This window comes from Schistocerca americana, chromosome 9, assembly GCF_021461395.2.
Source record: "Schistocerca americana isolate TAMUIC-IGC-003095 chromosome 9, iqSchAmer2.1, whole genome shotgun sequence".
Classification (NCBI taxonomy): Eukaryota; Metazoa; Arthropoda; class Insecta; order Orthoptera; family Acrididae; genus Schistocerca; species Schistocerca americana.
Genome location: NC_060127.1, coordinates 237962599 through 237979137, shown reverse-complemented (window position 1 = coordinate 237979137; position 16539 = coordinate 237962599). Strand labels below are relative to the sequence as shown.

Sequence of the window (16539 nt, the reverse complement as noted above, 5' to 3'; positions counted from 1 at the left end):
TCTACCAGGTGGCTTCCTCTTTCATTTCTTAGCCCCAATCCATATTCACCTACTACGTGGAGGAGTACAAGGACAAATTATCGATTTTTCCTTTTTTGTAAGTGAAGTACTCACAGTGAAATGTATTCCTTGGTACTATTTGTGTATAGACATGCTGACAAACATTAATTATAAAGGGCAATCAAAAAGTTCCCATTCGAAGGCTGTACAGTCTGGGATTGCAATCGCGCAAAATGGCTGTGAGCACTGAGGCAATCCTCCCACCTACACACCAAGTCGAAGGCACCTGCTCGGAAGAACACCGTGTCCTGCTACGCAGAGAAGTCCGTAACTGCCTGCCGCACACCTTCGTCCGGCAGGAATTGTCGACCTTTCGGGGACTTTTTTAAGGTACCGCCGGCAGGATAATCGAACAGGGAGAAATTGGGACTGAAGGGCAGGTGCTCGAGTGTCTCCCATTTATCTCTAATGGGTGAAGCCAACCTCCTAGATCAGCTGGCGTCTCGTGTCAAACTGTCACAGGCACGGAAGTTGGTGTACGATTCCTGATCTGTGGTTTTCAACAGATGTGCTGCCCGAAACACATTCTCTGTTCTCTGACTGGTGTTTGTCCTTCAGCAGCTGAGAAAAGAACAGCAGCACATTGGTCCAGTTTGGACACATTTGGTACTAATATTGCCACGGCACACTTTTTCCGCACACGTGTCAGGAAGACACGAATGCCTCACTAAGCTGTCCCTACACATCAGAGCTCATATATCACCGTCGGACATGTGCTGTGTCGCATATACACTACAACTGTGCCCTCGAACAGAAACTTTTTGATAACTTCTTCTGCAGTGACAGTGGTAGCGGAGGTACCTTCCACTGCAAACTATAAGGTGTCTTGCAGATTGCAGATGTAGAAATGACTTTACAGAGATCTGATTTGCTCGAATAGTTTGATTATTGTAAGAAATGTGAAAGTAAGACGAGCTTCTCACTTTGTATCTTCACTCGTCTGGGAAATTACACAGCTTTCCATTAAAACTGCAACATCAGGAATCTGGCCATTAAAACTGCAACATCAGGAATGAAAACAAATACCACTTTTCTTATTGTGGGTCTGCAGTATAGTAAGAACATACACTATTATATTTTAGGTGATTTGAGGGAATACATTTAGTAGGGAGGCGTCACCTCAGGTAGCATCAGCGGCTCGACTCTGACCTGGCCGTACATCGAGCTGGCTCAATGAGGAGAAAATGCCGAGTGCTGTAACTTAAACTTTGCACAGTGCAAGAGGAGTCAAAATAAGCTAACACATGTCTAAGCTTATTCGGGAAAACAACAGTCAAAGTTTTTTAGCTACTTTACGTGTGTGTCTTTTAGAGCACAGTAATCTCAGGTGAAATGGTGTCACAATGGCTAGTGATGCAGCCTCTCAGTTTTGTGCCCCACGTTCAAAACCCAATTACTGCTTTTATTTATTTATTTATTTCTTTTATTGATTTTACATTTATCTACCCATGTCCATAGAAGATTACTACATGATGTTTCTTATCAAGTTAAGTATACAAGGGCATTATACTAATTGTAAAATTATGACTGTGTTTCACAATAAGTGTCATGCATTTATTATATAGTATATGTGTGTACAATATTTTCAGGCGTTACAATCCTTTTAAATGCCCACATTCTTATATTTCGTTCTTATATCAGTCCTTATATTAATTCTTATATTTTATTCTTACATATGCTCTGTGCCAGAGGTCATCAGTCACAGTGGTGGCACGATATTCTCTCAGCGGCCTGTGGCCAAATTTATGAAACAGACTAGAGGTGCGGAGAACTCACTGGCCACGGCAACAGCTGACCGCCCTCTGGATTGAGGTGATTCGGTTTGCGCATTATGTTGTCAGAAGATGTTCCAGAGACCTCAAAAGTCATGTCACAGGTCAGAAAAGTAAGAAATTAACAGACGTGATCTTGTGCCCCCTACATTGTCCCACTATCCACGTCGTGTACTCGTCCTGCTGCAAATGACCCGTAAACCGACTCGGCAGACGTGATGTGGCTCTACGACCCTGCGAGGCTGAGGAAGCGATAAATCTGTCCTCTCGGACATTATCATTGCAGACATAGTGTAATGGTACTTTGACTTCCGCGCCTCCGCCAATACAAAGATATAATTTACGATCGCGCACGCAGAAGAGAGCTGCGCCAGCGACCGATTTTTATAAATAATTTTGTCCGTCTTTTTAGTTTTGCGTAGGTTTTTGTTTTTAAGAACTAATTGAGGACTCTCTCTCTTGTCTTGATACGAAAGACGTGTATTTTTCAGCGATGTGTTGAATGTGCTTTTGGGTGGAAATTAAAATTAAAATTACATTACAAAGCGAGGTTGTTTCAATAGTGATTCGAGGGAGTTATCATCAAATTTGTAAACTGATCATGACAGTGGCAACTTGAAGAAGTTTTCAACAGACGGAGAAAAGTGAAAGACGGGTCGTCCTACAAGAGAAATTAGGAGGACAGCCATGAAGACTACATTGTAATTAATACTGCGTGTCTAACAAGATTATAAGGTAAATTTCAATTAGTTTCTGATGCTATTTCCGTACAGTCGCTTTTTGTAGTGTTGCCGACCCGGTCTGCCATGCACGGTCAAATTACAGCACGATCTCAATCAATAATACGAAGTCCGCCCTATCCGTAACTGAAACCACCAAAATTCCAAACCCAATCAGATTTTCTATTTTCTATTTTTCACGGCAGAACCCCGAGGAGAAGGGTACACTACAATTGGCGTCTTGGTGACAGGACTTGCTATCTTCACATTTGATACAAGTGCAGTTATTATAAATTTTGGACATTTTATCTAATTTTAACCACTTAATAGCATCAGAAAATGAATTTGGACTAAGTCCCGTTCATTTCAATTGTAATGTTACATGCATGAAATTTACAACAATATTGGTTTCCCTGTTATTAATTTGTGTTAATTTTCATTTTGATGCTGAGGAAATTAATTTGGTAAAAAAAAAAAAAAAAAAAAAAAAAAAAAAAAAAAAAAAAAAAAAAAAAAAAAAGGAAAAGGGTAACGTTCCATAAAATAATTTGCACGGACGCAAAAGAAAAATTTCGGATTGAAAACTGTATATTTGACGCTACATTTGCATCATAAGAGTGAAGAAAAAAAAAAAAAAAAAATTGGTGAGTACAGAAATTTACATTTTTTCCAGTTTCAAGCAGCCATCTGTACTCCCTTTATTCCGATCCATTTATTTCGAAATTATTTTTTCAAATTGTAGTTAAAATTGATTTACTACTATTATTGCAAAGGATAAGTGAAGAGCATATTCACAGTCATTTATTTGTGAGATGGAAATTTCGGTACCAGTTTAATAATTTAATTTCTAATTAGAAATCATATAGAAATATCCATTTCCATAAGAGAAATTTCAGATTTCAACATATCATATTTAAAAATTTTTTTTTTTTTTTTGCCACTGGAAAATTTTATTTGCAATTAATTACGAAAATCGCAAGATGGACGCTAGACGCGTAGAAATTGTTCCCGCGGACGAGCTTAGTGAAAGTGACACATTGCAAAACATGTCCGACAGTCAAATGAAAATTGAACATAATCGTGAGGATGTTCAAGACATAATTTTACCGGTTCGATTAAGACAACAACCCCTATATTTAAAGATATACAGGCGAATGGAGAGTGAGTACTACGCGACAAAACATGACATTCACAATGTCAACTTCAGAACCAGACATCAATCAGTCACGAAAAAATGATGACACTAAGACACAGGACTCTGACATGCTCAACCAGATTCTGAAGTTACTTGGTGACCAAAACAGAAAATTGACACTTTAGACAAAAGATTTGATGCTTTAGACGACAATTTAAAACGTGACATTGGGAAATTTGACACTAAATTCGATGAACTGACACGGGACATAAAACAAAATTCTGAAAAACAATCGAGACAAATTGCCGACTTGACAGAAACCAGCAGTAGTCTTGAAAGGAAATTTACTGACTTATCAGACAAGGTTACGAGACAATAAAAGGTATTTGTGGAATTCAGTGACGAGACAAAAACAGACTTACAATGATGTAATGAGAAATTGTTAACAGTAGTTTTTGAACAACAGAAAACCAGTACCCAAGTTGACGAATTACGACAGTCACACAATTCCGTAAAAACAAACCAAGAACACTTAGACCTGACGATTACAGACCTTTCAGACAGATTAAATGATGTAACATTGGAGCAGAAATCCTTACAGGAAAATTTAGAAGAACTTGAAGACAGAGCAGATGTAGCATCTTTAAAGAATGACACAACTCTAGCAGAGAAACTTGTACATGAATGCAAATTATGTGATGATTATTTAGATGAGAAGTGTGAGACAATGACACAGATCATTTTAGATAAGACAAAGGAACAAGTAAAAGGAGAAACAGATAATATTCAGAAAGAGGTACGTAAACTTAAAGAAAATGTAATACCAAGTTCGTCAGTGATACCAAAACCCATAACAGGCAACCAAAACATAAATGAGAATCATAATAATGCTAGACCCAGCACACAGCCGAAAATAGAATTACCAATGAGTGATACAAATCCCAATGAACCATTTTCAATGCTACCACAAGATCAAAATTACTATCAGACATCACCACATACTATGCACAGGTTGACACAAAATGCAGGACCCATAATACCATCGGGAGTAGCTGATGAAACATTAGTACGACATGGATACTTTCAGACATTTTCATGTGATGAGAAAGACAAAGTGCATCCGATTGTTTTCATCCGCTCTTTTGATGGTATTTTCCTGAGACATTGGTTAGAAGCCAATAAAATTCGATATGTTACAAATTTGTTACGTGGAAGAGCAGCTAAGTGGGGAGCAGCAACGAAAAGACGATGTTAAACATTTGAACAGTTTGAACAAGCATTTCTTGAGGAATTCTGGTCGATCACAGAACAGCAAAGTTTAAAACGAGAAGTATACAATCCAGAAATTTACAACCCGAAGAAAGAGACTTTACGTCAATACTTCGAACGCTACCTAGACAAAACATTATATTGGACAAAACCAGCAGATTTACCAGATGTAATTAGAACACTTAAAAGCCACTTACCATTTCCTTACCGTGATAAATTAATAGGAGTGTCCGAGGACAACATAAAGAATTTTTTTAGTTATGTTGATGAGATAGATGTTGTTTGCAGAGATGAGATCAGGAATTTCAATCAATTGTATCCGATCCATCCAAGCAATTCGCGTACGCACAACAGAAATGACAGAGGCTATTGGAATCCGCCTCTGACACCACAACAAAACACTCAAAGAAACAATTCGCACTACACTAGGACAAATCCATTCAATATTAGGAGAAGCAACTCGCAGCATTGGCAAGGAAACAGTAATTATTACTATAATGGTTATCCGAACAGTAATTACAATCAGAACAATAACAGTTATATTCAAAACAACAACAACAGAAGAAAGAACCAAAATCATAGAGATCAAAGAAGAGAGGATAACAGGTACCATCCAGGATATTTTCAGAGAAACAACATCCAAACATGTATTGCAGGAATAACAGTAATGACAATACCAGTTACAGTCATGGGCGAAATAATGTATGGGGAAATCACAATGGACCACCGCCACGACACATGCAATACAGCAACCCTCAATTCCTACCTAACGAAACTCCCAATGCGACGCGAGGTAATGTCAACAACCAAACAGCTGATACTTGGGTGACGCGTGACAGAAATGTAAATATTATTGAGTTGGGCAATGAACCCAACCCGCAACAACAACCGAATTTCCCGGAAAACGAACGACGACCGAGCTAAGCGCTCGAGTTACGGTCGATAGGGAGCAGAGCGCAACGGAACCGACGATTTGTTTTCTCCGATATGAGGACAGTAAGAAAATAGAAAAAGAATTATATCAGGATGTAGATTTTAATAGTACCAGTAAGACGAAGAAGATTATTCAGGCTATAACACGAGTTATGATTGGTAGTTATGAAGTGGAAGTAATGTTAGATACAGGAGCAGCAGCAAGTGTTATTTCAATGTCCTTATATAATGAACTCAAACAAATAATAAACATACAAACATTGCCAGTACAGAATTGTCACATTATAAGTGCCACCGGTAACAAATCAAAGAATGTGAAATTTCAAGTGCTAATTAACTTCACATTTTCAAATATACCACTCAATTACAGTTTTCTGGAAGTAGACAAATTAGTTATGCATTGCATATTAGGAATTGACTTTTTGAATGAATATCAAGCAATCATAGATTTAGGAAAAGGGAAATGTCATTTAACCGTAAACCAACAACAACTGACAATAGAGTTAACACAGGGTAAAAACTTAAACAGTAAACAAGGTAAATTTGAACAGTTACATTTTATGTATCCAACAGCAACAAACATATGTGATTTAACTTTTAATGAAGCTGTATCTCAGGGAATTAAACCTAATGATTTATATGAGAAATGCACAGAATCTGAATATCTTACGAAGGAACAACAACTTGAATTACTTGAAGTTTTGCAGCAATTTGCTGAGGTATTTGTGGAGAAACCTGGAATTATTAGAGGCTATACTTATGAGATGGATGTTAAACCACACAAAACATACTGTAGAACATATTATAATATTCCTTGGTCAAAGAAACCCGCAGTTTTGAAAAAGATTGAAAAAATGCAAGCTTGGGGTATCATTGAAAGGTCACATTCACCATATTGCAATCCGATACTAGCAGTTAATAAAGAGGATGGTAGTGTAAGGTTAGTGCTGGACACACGAGAAATTAACAAAGTTATAATCCCAATCAACACACGAACTATAAATTTGGAAGAACAACTTTTAAAATTTCATAATGTACAGTATTTAACCAATATCGACCTCCGCTCATCATTTTGGCAGGTGAACCTCCATAAAAGCAGTCGTAAATGAGGGACGTAGTTATCAATTTTGTGTTCTACCCTTTGGTCTACGAGTGAGTGCTGGAGTATTTATTGAAGCCTTAGATGCTGTTCTTGGACCACAATAGTTATCGCAAATCACAGTTTATGTTGACGACATTGTCATTGCCACCACTACTTGGGAAGAACATGTAAATCTTTTGAAGCAACTTCTGACTAAATTTTCTGACGCAGGTGTCACTATCAATTTATCAAAGACGAAATTAGGGAGGAGAGAAATCAAATTCCTTGGTCACATCATATCAACTGAAGGCATTTATCCAGAATCAAGAAAAATTGATGCAATAAAGAATTTTCCATCCCCACAGAATCGTAAACAACTCAAAGCCTTTCTTGGTCCATCTTCATTCTTCAGGAAATTTGTACCCTACCACCTTCTTAACAGTCCACATCTTCTATCTTTACTCAAAAGAAATAATATTTGGAAATGGACAGAGTTCTGTCAGACAGATTTTGAAGCGATTAAGAATGCTTTAGTTAATGCACCATTGTTATGTCATCCTGACATGATGTCAGACTTTTGCCCAGTAACAGATGCAAGTTCCTATGGGCTCGGAGCATTTTTATTCCAAATTCATGTAGAAGATGAACAAACAGTCATCAAACCTATAAGTTTTGCTAGCCCCACGCTCACTGAATGCGAAAAGTCATATTCAGTGACTGAGCGCGAAACGCTTGCCATAGTATGGGCATTTCGCAAGTTTCACTACTTTCTATGGGGAAAACGTACTAAGCTTTATACTGATCATCAAGCTCTTTCTTTCCTGCTATCATGCAAGTTATTACATTCACGTCTTGCATGCTGGTGTGCATCACTACAAGAATATGATTTTGATATTATATATACAAAAGGAGAATCCAACAATATAGCCGATGCTCTATCTTGTTTGCCACAAGGCCTAAAAGAATTTTCAGATGTGACAGAACAAACATCAGATTTCAAAATTTTACTCATGTATGATGGCACATTTGCACCTTACTACAAAAACATGTGCAGGAAGTTAGCCATATTGCAGGACAATGATACCAGGTGGATCCAGATAAAGAATAAATTACGTGCAGGAACAGACCCACATCTTGAAAAATATTACACATTACACAAAGAAGTATTATTTCACCGACGAAACCCTGAATCACAGCATTGGTGTGTTTGCTTACCTGAAGCTCATGTTGATGATTTTATTTTATTTACACACAGAACTTGGGGACACTATGGTGTAACGAAATGTACAGATAAGATTATACAATATTGCTATTTTCCAAATTTAAGGCGAAGAGTATTGAGTAATATTAGGAAATGCATCATATGTCAGAAAGCCAAATATTCTAATCACACAAGCATGAATGAATTGCACCCAAATCATACCTAAGAGGCCATTACAGCGAATTCCTTTAGATATTGCAGGACCCTATCCACATGCACGTGGAGGAATAAAATACATCCTTGCTGTGTTAGATGTTTTCACAAAGTATTTAAAATTATATGCTTTATGTTCAGTTTCTACCACTGCTATTACCAGACGTCTATTAACAGATTATTTTGTAAGAATAGGAAAACCTGAAGTTATGATCACGGATAAAGCAGCATATTTTACCAGTTTAAAATGGAAGACTTTTATTGAAGAACAGAATGTTAAACATATTTTAATTTCAAGATTTCACGCAGCAGGAAACCCAGTAGAAAGAACATTTTGAGAATTTGGACAGTTTATGAGAACACGGACACCAGAGAAGCACACAAAAGTGGGTAGAATACCTAGCACCATTTGAACAAATAGTGAACAATTTAACTCACATTTCTACTGGATACACACCAACTGAATTAATTATGGATAAAACAGAAAGAAATTAATGGGCAGACCCTCTACCTAAATTTACAGCAACAACAAATCATGTTAGTTTAGAAGGTAAGACAAGCTTACACAACATTATGTGACAAAGCTAAGGAAAGAAAGCAGAAATATGACAGAGGTGTCAGGAAAGCACAAACATTTCAAGTTGATCAGTTAGTTTTACTAAGAACACATCCTAAACCCACAAAACTGAAACATTTAAACAGGAAATGGCAGATCTTATACTCTGGACCATACCGAATTGCAAATATTCCACACCCTGGCTGTTATTCATTAGAATATCCATTAACACATAAACCCAGAGGTCTGCATCCACACAGACATTTGAAAAAATACATACAGTAAAATGTTAGCTAATGAGAAGAAGATAATTAATATGATATACAGTTATGATGAGCCTACATTTAAGTTATACAGATACTTACAATCTAATGAATGCAGGTAAGTCTAGAAAGCAATGTGAACCATCCAATAGCTAATAAGATATTTGGTTATAAGAGGAGTTGCTATTGAGGCATATACACATTAGAGGAGGCATATACACATTAGAGGAGGCAGAGAACTGAACAGAATTATTTTCTTTAGGAGGCATGTGATAATAGTAATGTTGATATGAGTGATGTGACTGAATGAGATGAGTGAATGTAATTTTAGTTTAGTAAGAGGATAAATAGTAATATGGAGAGAGGTAAATGGAATATAAGATGAGAAAAGGGTATTATTATTATTATTATTATTGTTGTTGAAGTAAAAAAAGGAAATGATGATGAATAAGAGGAATATATATATATAATGCTGAGGAATAAATATATGTTATTTTGTGAAGAATGAATAATGGATAGGTGAGAATGTTATGAGTAATTGAGAATATGTTGAGCGGGGAGAAACTAGATTTGAACGCTATATCACATGTACTCATGGAATACAGAATGAAAGTAGTGGAAAGAATACTATTTATTGAAAGATTGGTATGCCTGAGATAATAACTTATGTGATGTCTTATATATTCTTATAACTAAAGGTGAAAGTATAGATTTATGTGGAAAGAATTATTTACAGCAGCCACTGTTGGAAATATACCAGTAGATTTAAATCTATAACACTTTAACACTAATCTAATGGGAACTTGTAATGAAATTTTTGGAGTTATGTAGGCTTGACACTTCAGATTGGAAGAATTATTTAAGAGAACATACTTAGCAGTCATCTAATGACATAATTAAAGCTCATCTACTGAACTGAACTAATGCACCATTAAATAGAAAGGAGAATAAGGAGAAAACAAAACGTCAGTCCTGTGTTGCGGCTCATACTCTCATCCCTCCCTTAGAAAAATTTATACATGTTCATGAAATATTTGACATTATATAATTCGTGATTATCTGACAGTATGGAGAGACATACACACATGTTTATTTATGAATAGAATTTTACAGGTACCACAAGGTAAATACAGAATGGATATACAGCATGGAACGCAGCAGCAATTATCTAAGAAGATTTATTTATTAAGTAAAACATTTATTTATATTGGTTGATACTCATGAAAGGAAGGAGATGAACTACACAAACTTTATAGGAACATGAGTGAGTGACTTGAAATATATATATATATATATATATATATATATATATATATATATATATATATATATATATATATATATATATATATATATATACTTACCACACTGATGTACATACTTTTAGGATCCTAAGATATTTAGAGGGGCACCTCTCTTAGAAATGGTAATAGAGGAATACCACTCTTAGAAACAGCAATAGTGGGGATACCACACTTAGAAACGGTATTAGGTATAGGAACTTTTACATTATATTAAGTTAACATGTATTTTATTTATCATATTTTATTTTGTGTAGTCCACTGTAGGAGATGACTTTACTAGTATTTATGAAGTAGTTAGCAATCATCCCATGAACCTATCCTCCTACAGAGGGCTGTCTTGAAGCTTGAAATATGTGTAAATTTTATTCCGGGAGGCAAGATGAATTTTAAGTTGAATATTCTAGCGAGTTGCCACAATTATCTTCAAATGTTGCAAGTGTAACGAAAGGGAAAAAAAAGGAAAGAAAAGAAAAAAAGAATGAGCTAACAAATAAAATAAATAAAATGTATATTTCAATCTGAATGTAATGTAATTCACATGTCAGCACAATGATATTGAATGTAACGTAAAAATTTACTATATTTTTCATTTAATTCTGTATATGTGCTATATGACAACAATGTAACTATCTCATGTAATGATTAATTGTAAATATTTGTATATTTATGTTAATGAGCTGCAAAGGACTTGTGCATGTAGCACATGATTCATATAAAAGGGACTGAAAATGCAAAGAAGAAACCAACGTGATGGAACACTGGTCAAGCAATATTTACGTAGTGTCAATATACCTTGAAGTGTATGGTGTAGTGGAAGCCGGCAGGTCTTCAGGTTGGTGTAAAAGACAAGCTCATCACCTGTCTTAGGCAGTGAGGTGTTTCCTATGCCCTCATTGACCATTTATACCCCGGTAGACGCCACCAAAATTTGACTGCTGGAGATCACAATTTCGTGTTGACACATTCAACAAACTTTGGATTTTCTTCAAGTCACACGCAAGAGATCCAGGCAGTACACACACACTCAGAATCTGATACTACGTTTAAAGACATTGGAGCAATATAATAGAAACATCTATTATTCGAATTAATTCCATTGTAAACACGAATCATGTGAACTGAATTCAAACGCTGTGCTAAGCAACGATAATACGCTGCAATTCAAAGACATTAATGTTACGACTCCTAAAGAAGATACACACCAAAAAGACTGTATACAAAGACTGATATGCAAAGACCATTATGCTCAGAAATATTTTTTGTAATATGTAAATTTCTTATTTTCTCATATATATGTATCTATGTAAATTTTCTATACTGCCACGCTCGCTTGCGGAGCGTGTCAGTAGAGGAGGCATTGTAATGGTACTTTGACTTCCGCGCCTCCGCCAATACAAAGATATAATTTACGATCGCACACGCAGAAGAGCGCTGCGCCAGCGACCGATTTTTATAAATAATTTCGTTCGTCCTTTTAGTTTTGCGTAGGTTTTTGTTTTTAAGAACTAATTGAGGACTCTCTCTCTTGTCTTGATACGAAAGACGTGTATTTTTCGGCGATGTGTTAAATGTGCTTTTGGGTGGAAATTAAAATTACATTACAAAGTGTGGTTGTTTCAAAAGTGATTTGAGGGGGTTATCATCAAATTTGTAAACTGATCATGACAGTGGCAACTTGAAGAAGTTTTCAACAGACGGAGAAAAGTGAAAGACAGGTCGTCCTACAAGTGAAATTAGGATGACAGCCATGATGACTACATTGTAATTAATACTGGGTGTCTAACAAGATTATAAGGTAAATTTCAATTAGTTTCTGATGCTATTTCCGTACAGTCGCTTTTTGTAGTGTTACCGACCCGGTCTGCCATGCACGGTCAAATTACAGCACGATCTCAATCAATAATACGAAGTCCGCCTTATCCGTAACTGAAACCACCAAGATTCCAAACCCAATCAGATTTTTTATTTTATATTTTTCACGGCAGAACCCCGAGGAGAAGGGCACACTACAATAGCTTCAGCAAGTAGATTTGTCGCTTAAACGTGTGCCTGAAACATCAGTGCTAGAATTCCAAGAAATACTCTATCCTGGCAAGCGTGCCCGTATCCGTTCGCTCACTGAAAACGCAGCACAAATCCCTGCACAGTTCATAGGCAGGCTCCCCATGTTACGTCTCGGGTGCAGGCGATCAGCTGGTAGCAGTGTGTGAAGATAGACTGGACAAAAAATAATATTGATTAAACTAATTGAAGAATTTCGTGAAAGACATTGGTTGTAGGATTCTACATTCTCTGATTACAAAAACCACATTGCCAAACGTGATGCAGTTCGCCAACTCGCACCTCCATTTGGTATTTTGGATAAAGAATTGGACAGCAGAATTCACAATCTGAGGTCACAATTGCTCCGTGAATTTAGCAGATGTCCCTTCTTGAAGATCAGGCAGAAAAGAGCTGAACGTATTGAAGTGGCATGCCTATGACTCACTGCTATTCCTGCAGGATGTAAACAAACCAACACTTTCGGGTCTATTTCACTAATTTTAGATATTGAAATGCTATGCATGTACATTAAAGAGCTGTACGAATATTCAGTAGCTAAAAGTGTAATCTAACATAAAGATATTAAGCAGGGGTTACAACTTCTCAAAAATTTGTAACCCTCAGTATGTCGTACTGAGCTTTCATATTTAGTAACATCTGGAAGTCCGTCTCAGACATACGAAAAAAATTTTTAGGTCACTCATCACTTAACTGTAACCTCCATAACTAAACCGTTTACAGAGAAGTTATGTACCAACCACCTATATTCCTTTCTCCGATTATTCTCCCTTTTTACAATTATACTCACAGTGTGGGTGCAAAGAAATAGAAGTTTTGCGTTGGATACCACGTTCTGTAAACCTGATTGGCTACATGTTGCCAGTGGAAATGGTCACACCGGTTACTGCTGCTGGGTGAATGTCCCGAGAACAATCCCAAGTGTCAATAAACAACCTTGATGAAACTACGTGGGTGTGTAGAGGGGAAAAATAGTGTGATTCATATTTTTTTGTCTGTGCCCAGTTTCACTTTTAAGGGGTGATACATGCCCCGAAAGGTAATTTGGCTTATTATGTTTAGAACGAAGGAAAACTGGGAAAGCATCACCACTCAAAAAATGTTAATAGCATGTACATGAGTTTTCAGAGCATCTTTCTATTTTAATGTAGCGTTTCCAAAAGTAGCAAAAACAGTAAAACCTTAGAATAATAAGCAACAGGTACCTAAAGGCATAAAAATTTCCAGTGAGAGAAACAGATTTCTGCACTACTGTTGTAAGAAATATAGAGTAAGCCAAGAATTCGCAGATTATTCAAAAGCCTACAAAAGAATCTATGGTATAGTAGTCAAAGAGGCAAAAATTATGTGGAATGACAATTTGATAAGAAACTCATCTAACAAAATGAGATCCCCGTGGAGAGTTACAAAGAAAGAAAGTTGTAGTTCAGCGCCAAAGAAAAAGAATGTATCACTAACACTAGAAGGCTCAAAAGTCACAGACACATATTCAGTTGTGGAAAAATTCAATGAATACTTCACTTCACTAGCTGAAGACCTGATTCAAGTAAACTGTCAGGGACCGGTCCCAAGTTTCTCCGGCAAGTCAGTGATCTCGGCTGCTTCTACGTATGTTTATGAAATGAACCCCAATGAAATTATAAGCAAAATTAAATCATTAAGCAATAAAACGCCAAGTGGTCATGATAAAGTACCTGATTTCATATTAAAAGCATGTGCTCACAACATAGCAAACCCCTTGGCAAAAATTTTCAACCTCTCTTTAAAAACTAGTGTATTTCCAGGTATTTTTAAAATAGCAAAAGTTTCACCACTGCTAAAAAAGGTTCTTCTGATAAAATATCGAACTACCGACTCGTGTCACAGTTAAGTTCCTTCTCAAAAATTCTAGAAAAACTCTTCTATGACAGACTTTTAAGTTTTATAAATAAATATGCACCTCTTAAAATACAACAACATGGTTTTAGAAAGTCTAAATCTACACAGACAGCAATTTTCGAATTCTTAGATTGCATTTTAAAATCCCTTGATCAACATAAATTAGCTGCAGGTATTTTTCTAGATCTATCAAAAGCCTTTGAATCCTGGACCATAACATTCTGCTTGAAAAATTAGAAAGACGAGGAGTAAGAGGTATAGCACATAGCTGGTTGTGTCCATACCTAAAAAACTACAGGTAGAAAGTATCACTTCAGTATGAATTCAACAAAATGAATAAAACAAGAAAGAACTCCTTTCTATCTAGCGAATTACCAATAAAATATGGTGTACCACAGGGCTCAATCTTAGGGCACTACTCTTCTCGATTTATGTGGATGACTTAGTCGAATATATGAGTTCCACAAAAACTATCCTGTTTGCCGATGACACCAGCATATTGCTCACTGGATCCAGTCCACAAACTTTGCGGTCCACAGCAGAAAGTTATATGAAAAGACTTTCTGAGTTGTTCACAAAAAAACAAACTCATTATAAATACTGAAAAAACTGTGTGTGTCGATTTTCATTTAATTCCTCGAAGTAATCAAATGTCTATTCAAGCCCAATTAAAAAATGATCCCCTAGAAAATGTAAGTGTCAAAAAATTCTTGGGTCTTAGGGTTCAGCAAGACTTAAAATGGGACACACATATAAATAACTTGTGTAGAAATCTATCATCTGTATGCTATGGCCTAAGAATTTTAAAGGCTACAACAAGCAAAACAACAGTACTGCAGGGATACTATGCACAGTTCCGCTCACTAATCAGATATGGGATCATTTTCTGGGGATACTCAACTCACAGTGTAAAGGTTTTTAGAATGCAAAAAAGAGCTTTAAGAATAATTTGTGGCCTTAAAATGATGGAGTCCTGTAAACCCCATTTTACAGAGCTTGGTGTTCTAAATGTTCCAAGTTTATTCATTTATGAAACTGCCTGTTTTCAGGTGGTAGTCCATAGTGAAAAAGATAAACTGCTGCAGAACAAAAATGTACACAACCATAGAACCAGAGGGAAATCATATATACATCAAAAATATCACAGAACAACCACCTATCAGAGGAGCATAATTAACATTGGTGTAATACTACACAATAAGATACCAGAGGAAATAAAAAATGCTACTCATCCAATATTTAAAGCTAAACTATAGGCATTTCTAATAAAGCACTGTTTCTATTCTGCCAGAGAATTTCTAAATATGTAACAAAATTAATTGTAATAAGTACTTATTTTTAATTTGCCTACTATTTTGCTAATACTATGTACTATTGTAACTTATCTTTGACCTGTCCAATATTAATTGCACAATTTGTGATGTAAGATAAAACTGGACCAATAATAAATCAAATCAAATCAAATTAATTTCGAGAAATGAAAATGTTTGTATAACGTAAATTAAAGAAGCTTTCAAGCTTCCCTATGCAATAAAGCTGGTTTCTGAAATACAATTTTTTGAAAAGAAGCTGTACACAATGTGTGCTGTAAGAGTATTTTCAACGTAGATTAAGATATGTAAAAGTGTAGTTTCAGCTCTCTGAGACTGCAGACGTGTGTGCAAGTTGTGTTTGTGTGAGTGTTTGTGTGCGTGTGTGTATGTGTATGTGTGTCTACTGCTGACAAAGGCCTTCATGGCCAAAAGCTATGATGGTGTGAATCTTTTTACTGTGCCTATCGCGACTCTTCATCTCCGCAACTTTCCTTCTCTGGTATTGTTACATTCCATCCTGGATTTTACTTTGTAAGATATATAAACTTTCATTACAATTCAAATTATTCATTTCACTTATATTTTTTTTATTTCTTCAGTTGTTATTTTACATTCTTGTTCCTTTTCTTTCTTCGTTTAGCATTTCACATGTGTGTATTTTGTTAATTGAAAATAATAAGTAACTACTTATTATTGTAGAAAATAATGACGATGATAATTTGTAAAGAAATTCTTGAAACATGTTTTCTTACAGCATGCACATAAAATGAATGAAATTTCT

At 35.9% G+C, this 16539-nt stretch overlaps 1 long non-coding RNA gene across 1 annotated transcript in view; it reads right to left on the bottom strand.

Annotated features, from left to right (window-relative positions):
* Positions 1-11363, bottom strand: part of LOC124551274 — a 28604-nt gene extending 17241 nt beyond the window's left edge. The window contains exon 1 of the long non-coding RNA XR_006967799.1: positions 11299-11363. This is a non-coding gene — a long non-coding RNA (uncharacterized LOC124551274). The remainder of the gene's footprint in view (positions 1-11298) is intronic.
* Between the last annotated feature and the right edge of the window lie 5176 nt (positions 11364-16539).